An 8,066-nucleotide genomic window follows, 5' to 3' on the forward strand; every position below is an offset into this window, starting at 1 on the left:
TTCTGCTGCTTGATTATCTAGTTTTCATTCTTACAGAAAGACCATTGGACTTGGAGTGGGGAGACAAATTCAAATCCAGCCCCAAATATCTGAAAGTTATTTATTTCTCTGTGACTCACTTTCCTCACATGTTAAATGGGGATAATCAAAGCACATTTCCTTCCAGGATGGTTGTGAGCATAAAATGAGATGATATTTGTAAAGGACCACAGACATTCATAAATGTAATTATAATCATAGTTATCCCCCTGTGTGAGCTTGGGCAGATTGCTTTCCCTCTCTGGTTCTCAAGGTCTTGATCTGAACTAGATAATTTCTAAAATTCCTTCCAGCTCAAATTCTAAGCTTTCTCTCACTTTTCCTCCCCCACTCCCAACATTTAAGTAGGCATAATTTGGACTCAAAACTAAAGGAGAACTGGAAAGATAAAGAATAAGAGAAGGATCGTATGAGCCAGGAACCATAGGGGAAATCTCTCAAAGTCCACACTTGGGAAAGTTCCAGTTTTCTGTCGAAGCCCAGGAGGTCTGACTAATTGGCAAACTGGTCCTTGCAATTTCTTTAGGTTGAGATTCATTGCCATGCAATGCCCTAAGTCAGAATGCTTAAAGCATGTCAGTTGGCTCATTGGAATAGGCTGGGATTTTAACAGAGATCCATTATCAGGGAATATAGTCTCTTCTCCAGTGAGTCAATTAACAGAAAACAATTAACCTACATTTCAAGAGAGCCCAAAATGCACTTTTCTAAGGGCAGAAAGTTTTCTTAGGAGGCACTTCTTGGGATAATTTGCTGCTGAGGTGTCAGGCGCAAAAAAGGACTCAACCACGTTAGGGGTTCACAAACCTCCAGCTAGAGTGTCTGTGGCATTGTTGTTTTCCAGGATACTAAGAATTCCAGCAAGGGCGTGCTGGCTTGCAATCCCCTGCCAATATGGAAAGCAGAGTTTTGTAGTGAGAACATCTCTGGATTGGGAGGTTGGATCTTATTTCTTACATAATGTAATTTGGTCTCATTTTCCAGCTTTGGAAAGGGAAGGGTTGGAGCAGATGACCTGCCAAGTTTTCTAGGTCTAAATCAATGCTTCCATGATGCGACACTAAGAACACCAGGTATGTTAAAGAATCCCCCAAACTCAACACCCCCAGAAACAAAAGAGTCCTGCAGGTGTTAGTGGGGGAGGTGCTGTTAATATACTCAGATACTTGGCCTTTAGATAAATCTACTTGGGAACCCCCATGCACCTCTGTGTGAGTCATAAGCCATTTGGGCTGACTTCTCTGCAAGGATTCTTCTCTTGTAAACCTATCCCTGTGGTATACACATTATTCAGGAGACATTATTGTTTCAAGGACTAGATGCTGAGGGTGCCTACACATTTTGTGTTTCAGGGAGTGGGGAAGTAGAAAGGGGAGATGGAATCAGCCAGCTCATCCCTAGGAGTTCTCAGAGACACTGGAGAAACTCCCTCTCTCCCCCTTTCCCTTTCCCTCTCTCCATTTCCCTTTCTTTACCCCTCCCGTTCTTTCCCTCTCTATTTGTAAGGAGTTTATAATGACAGAGCTAGCCAGGGTTTCTGGTTCCTAACTTGCCTTCCCATCACTTTGAAGAGCTGAATGTACCAGCAGTAGGGAGAGTCAAGGGAGCTCTCCACGTTGGCATGCCCCGGAGTGCCAAGAACTTTGGTAACCGGGTTGGCTTTTGTCACATGTCTGTTTTGTGTTTCCATGTGTGGCACATGTTACAGAATCATGCAGCAGGCTGGTGATCTGCTCAGACCTGGGCATGAGCAGGATCATAAAGGCTCAGAACTGTAAAAATCAAAGGAAGCTCTGAGTACATTAGTGCTTGCCTCAAGAGGCACCTGGAATCTTCCTCCTATAAAGTCTTTAGTCAAAGACTTTAGGTTAGGTTCTAGGGGAGAAAAAGAGCCTGGGGGAGCAGGGCTTTATCAAAGATTAAGCAAAACGAAAAGACAACATTATGACTTAAAATGGGATGGAGAACAAAAATATCTTAATAAAAATACTAGAGAGAAAAAGGAGAAAAACAAATTTCTCATAACGTTAAGTGTGAGAGAATTAAACAATGTAATAAAACAAAAGACAGCGACAGATTGGATTAAAAAAATACCCCAAACTCCACAGTCTGTTGCTTATAAGAAACATATTTGAAAAAGCAAAGCCATATATAGAATAAAACTCAGACTGGAACAAAGATCACCAAGACTGCCTGAGTAATTACACATCCCAATTCTTTCAGTGTCCCAGGGTAGCAGTTTGCCTGCACCTGGTGACTTGACCTCATTGGGTTCAGCTTCGGACTTGCTTACTGTCCATTCCCTTTCCTTGGTTGTTCCTCTGCTCTCAATTTACTTCAGTCCTCCTAGAGTCAGAGCTAGCTGAATTTGAAAGGGACTGCCTTGGGCAATAGTAACTCCCCATTCCTGTAACTCTGCCATTTGAGATTGGATCACCATTTGTCAGGAATCTCACAGGGAGAATTCTTGTCCAGGTTAGGGTTGAACCAGAATAGACAGCTGCCCAATACTTTCTAGTTGTACAAATTGTTGGGGGAGGGAATGGATTTCTTAAAGCAAGGATTCTGAAGAAGGTAGGATATAAAGGGACACACATTGTTCAATCACAGAATATCAGACCTGAAGAAGGTCTTAGAGATAAGCTTCTTCAACCCTGCCCCGCCTCCATGTTACACATGAAGATACCTATTCTAGAAAGAGATTAGCACTTGGCCAAGGTCACACAAAACTGCTGGTAGGTCTGGAACTAAATCCTGGTTTGGAGATTGATCAAGTTATAGGACAGGCGTGTGAAAGCAACATGGGACACCGACTGGTAGCAGCTCAGTGGAGACCCAACATTGGCTTGTGGCTATTTCATGTCTCACTCTCAACTTGCCCTTGTGGCTGGAGAGTTCAGGGAGACACCTCTGTGAAAACAAGCTAGCCCAGTGAAAATACCTTTCTTGGTTCCTCTTGCAGTGTCCTTGTGGGATTCCTTGTATGTCCTACTGATAGAGGGAGAGAGGGGGATTAAGAGAGGAGAATTTTGTACCTAGCTGTAGAAATCTGAACCTACCTGTGGATGAGTCTCAGAGTCCATATGGTGAGAGAACAGGAGAACCTAGGTTTAGTTCTCAGGGACAGCAACTCCCTTCTTGTATTTCACAGGTCACATTGATAAAGGCTCTTCATCGACCCTTAAGTGTTATAGAAACATAAGTTATTCTAGCTGGAAAATGAAGAGGTTCGACCAAGTGGCTGGGTCCTGCCTAACTCCAAATCCTATGATACCACAGTTTCTAAGAAGGGAAAGTGTATCATTGAGAAGGAAGGAAAACCACTTGACAAGAGTGAGGAAGGCAGGGTGAGGGAGAGAAAAATGTTGTATTTGCCTCATGTTTTCAGTCAGTACTTTAGAATATGAATGGAAGTGATGACCCCAGATTTATGCCCTATTTCCCTTAAATTTCTTCAAAAGCAATTGCAATTGTTGCAAATTAGTAGCAGCTTTCATTTTTGCATTGATTTAAGGCAACAAAGCACTTTCCCACAGCAATCCTAAGAGGTTGCTACCTATCTCAGAGAGGTGGTAGAGATATCATTTTCCTCATTCCTCAGAAACTGAGTTACAGAGAAGCAATGTGACTTATCCAGGCTCACTCAGCTAATAAGTGACAGAATTAGGATCTGAACCCAGACACAGTCTAGTATCTTTGACAAGAATACCCCATGGACAGCGCTGGTGTGTGATCATCCAGGGGAACACAGAGTCAGACATGACTGACCAACTGAAAAACAACTTAAATTTGCTTATTATATTGCATGGCATTGTCCTAAAAAGGTTAGAAATAGAGGAGGAGACAGACTTTCTACATGATAACTTTTGTCTTAATAAAGATAATTATAATCTTAGTATTCCTAGTTAGTATTTTGCCCAGGGTCTTAGTGCAGCTCATGACAAAGTATTTGTGTGTGTGTGTGTGCATGTGTGCACTCCTACTTTCCTCTGTCTTTACAGCCTCTCTGTATCCATGAAGCCCCTCTAACTAGAACAACTCCTGATATCCCAGACCAAGCTCAGAGGCTATAAATTTCAGTACATGTGGTCCCTGTTTTTTGGTTCCTATGGAAACCCCACCAAACGTCTCTTCAGCTTTTTTCTGTGGCTGAGCCAAAGCCCAGTGCCTAGGAAACAGCTTTCCAACAGAGAAATCTTGATTCCTCACTCATCTTGGGAACAGAAAGGGGGCTTCTGGTTTTCTTGCTGTAAATGACCCACATGCCATGCGGGGACATACACAGCACCCAAGTCACTTACATCTCACACAGCTGGAGACAGAGAAGACAGCTGTGGAAGCCTGTGTGCAGTTCTCCCCACCCACATGCTACAGTGTATGCAATGCCCCCTTTAGAGATGCATTCTGGAGGGCTAAGGCAAGTATTTCCTGCAATACCAGTTCCCATGCAAATATTTTTGGAGAGGACATCCTAAGATCAAGAAATTAACTAGCCATCAATCATTTGGTTAGCACCGGTGATGTGTCAGGCATGTTTTTTACAGAAGCTAAAGACACAAACAAAATGGAAATAAAATCCCTGTCCTGAAGAAACTTACTTGGGAGAGACAACATCTATCTATCTATCTATCTATCTATCTATCTATCTATCTATCTATCTATCTATCTATCTATCTACAAGACAGGTACCAAATAGATATTAATTGATTTAGGGAGAAAGGAATAGGACCTGAAGGAAACAGAAAAGGCCTCACTTAGAAGGAGGCACTTGATCAGCCTTGAAGGAAATAGCAGTCTGAGAAATGAAGGTAAACATCCATTTGTGAAATAAATCAGTGAAAAATCAGAGGCCAAAGATGGAGAATGGTTTGTGAGGGACTCCAGAAAGGTTGATCTTGTTGAACTGCTACACTTCCCCTTCAGCTACATACATTTTTACTTTGCCCACTACTCGTAATTGTTCCATTTCCATCATCAAGAACTCTAACATACTTTTATTCAATTTTGGATCAGTACATCTTTCCCTACGTGTGGTCTTAGTCTCCGCTATGATCTATTATATCTCTACCCTTCAGTCCTTTGTCAGGCTACATCACCTTTGTTCTGCCTACTATCTCTTTTGTTCTCAATTCCAACCCCTTAGTGAACCAGTTCAATTCTATGCTGGCATATGTCCTCAATCCCTTGCTTGCTATTCATGCCTTGCTAAGCCTAAGCCCTGGATTTCTTCCTTCATCCACCTTCCCTACTCCTACTCATGTGGTACTGAATGGACCTAGAAGAATTTATGCCACCATGTTGGAGTTCACTACAGATTTATGTTATCTGATCTCAACTGGACCTTCACTGTGGCAAGGCAATCCTTTATTCTTCCATAATTGCTCCCCATCCCACTTTCCATAGCAGCCATTCCAAACCTTTTCTTCTTTCCTCAAGCCTCCCACAGCAATGATTCCTCACTTTTGGAACTCCAGTCCCCGTGTCATGCTTAATTAAAAATATCAAAGCCATTCATTGAACTCTTCACCTTCTCCCCCCCTCCTCATCTCACAACCCCCCTACATCTATCTTCTTTTGCAACAATCTCTTCTTCCCTTGTTTCTACCGGTCATGCTCATTCCCATATTTATTCCATCAAATCAAGGGCATTCTCTAACAGCCAGAGAGCACCAATATCGTCCAATAAAATGAAGAGTTGCTTGGAGGCATTTTCAGACAGCCAGTGCTTATGGAGATCCCAAAGGCATCCTGAGTTTTAAATTCTCTCAGAGAAACTAAAAGAAACTCATCCCCATAACCCCACTTTTCCATGTCATTAATGTTTTTAAGGACCGCTCTGCAAGACAAGAAGGAGCTTTCTAATCCAATAATGTAATAGACTATTTCCCAAGAGTGAGCTTCCTGCCCCTAAAAGTATTCAAGTAGTGGGTGATGATCACTTGCTAGGTTGTTAAGAGAAGCTTTTTTCTCTTAGCTAGGAGGGCAGACAAGTTGGATTCTAAGCTCCCTCCCAATTCTCAGATGGTCTGCTTCAGTGGAAAACAATGTAAAAGTGGGATGGCCAGCACCATCCTGTTTTGCAACTTCATTTTCTAGTTTAACCTCAGTAAAAGTCTAGATAAAGAACAATATTTTGAGTCAAAGGAGGAAGTTCAATGTGCCCCTGCCAGCATCTGAAGAGAATGCCATATCCTGAGAGTGAGTTGGTCTCTATCTAATCACTGAGAGACACCATTTTTTTCTTCAGACATGAAAAATACAAATCGGCTAATCCCTTGAAAAAACTAACTTGCGGTAAGAAGAGTGAAGGAGAAAGAAAATAAAAACTTGAAACATGCTTGATTCCTCAACTTTCCAGTAATCCAATGGGGGAGGAATGTAGGGGGAATGTTAGACAAACATACCAAAGCAAAATTTCTCTTTAGCAAAATAATTTCCATTGAGAGGAGATGATTTGTCTCTCCTCTTGAACTGCAGGTTAAATTCCAGCCCCAGTATCCTGAGCTGAGTTGGTTTGTTTGTCTTGTTTTATGCTTGAAAGGGGTGGGGAAGAAAAGACAGAAAGCAGTACAGGAAGGAAAAGACATGCAGATATGGAGAAGCAGAAAAAGGAAGCATCAGTGATGATTGGATGCAGATAGCCTGGTGTTGATCTTACCCAGAGAGCTATCTGAGTCAGATGGGGGAAATGGGCAGGCAGGCAAAAAAAGGTGTATAAAAGAAGGGGGTGGGAGTGTGAAAGGAGGAGGGTCAAGAAAGTGCCTTTGGAGTCACTGTAAACTGCAGGGTTTACAGTGTGGTTAACAACAAAGGATATTTAACCCATCTGTCATCTTGAATTAGGTACTCTTCTGTCACCAACATAACTCATAACCTCTCTACACCTTCTTTCTTTAATAATAGTTACTTTAATGATTTTTGTAAGTAATGAGCAAACAATGTTCGATTATAATTAGATCTTCAAGAAACTTTTCTGGTCACCCCCTGTACAGCCAATTGAGAATGACTTATAATTCTTATCCACACATTAGCATACATCTGCCAGACCATATATCCAATTCAGTGAAGGCCTTCCAATGTCTCTACATTTCCTGGTGACCAGAGGGATGCCTAGCCAATGGCATACCTTCCTTCTTTTCTGATCACACATTTCCTTGTTATACAAGTCAGACCGTATCAGTCCTTTGCTCGAGAAGCTTGACCAGCTTCCTATTGTCTCTTTTTGTTGGAGTCCCTCCGTACTCTCAGTCATGTCCAAGTCTTCATGACCCCATCATGAGGATAAAATAGAAATTCTTGGGTTTGGTGGTTCAGTCCTTTCAGATTTTGACTCTCACTTATTTTCCAGACTGCTTGACCGTTACTCCAGCTCAGGTGGTATGCGTTCTACAAATTGCCCCCTCCACGAATGGCAAACTTGTTTCTCTTACATGAGATATTCTCTGCAGTCTCAATATTGCAGAGGCTCTCCCTTAACCTGGGAGTGTTCTCCTCCCTCACCTCGCATCCAAAAATCCTGAGCTCCCTTCATGGCTCAACTGAAGTGCCATCTGCTGGTCTGGGAGTTAGTGTTCTCCGAACCCTCTGCCCTCCCCACTGCCTCGCCTCTAAATGGATAAAATTGGCTGAACTGGGGCCATCATAAGCCAAGCCAGCATCCTTCACTGAGGAAACTGATTTTGAACTTAATGAGGATTATTAGAAAGGTGAGGTTAGACTACTCCTACTCCTGCCTGTAGTGCCAAATCTCAGAACTTCCTGAGGATCTGAAGGAGTCAGAGGAGAGGCTTCTGCCACTGCCTAGCCCAGGCCAAGGGGCTTTGGTCTGGCTGAAAGCGCTGCTCACACTAGCTTGGTTTACTATTAAGGGGAAGCTCCTGAGCCATATACAGCTTTAGGAACATGAATGCAGAGAGATGCCTAGAAGCCAGGCCTAGCAGCTGCATTCTGTGGATCCAGCCCATAAGTGTAAAGACAAATAGGAGAAGAGATACCACATCTTACTCCCCTCCTCTTTCCTCTCATTT

This window comes from Petaurus breviceps, unplaced genomic scaffold, assembly GCF_028583685.1.
Source record: "Petaurus breviceps papuanus isolate PSGF00001 unplaced genomic scaffold, PetGlider_PUasm1.0 689, whole genome shotgun sequence".
Classification (NCBI taxonomy): domain Eukaryota; kingdom Metazoa; phylum Chordata; class Mammalia; order Diprotodontia; family Petauridae; genus Petaurus; species Petaurus breviceps.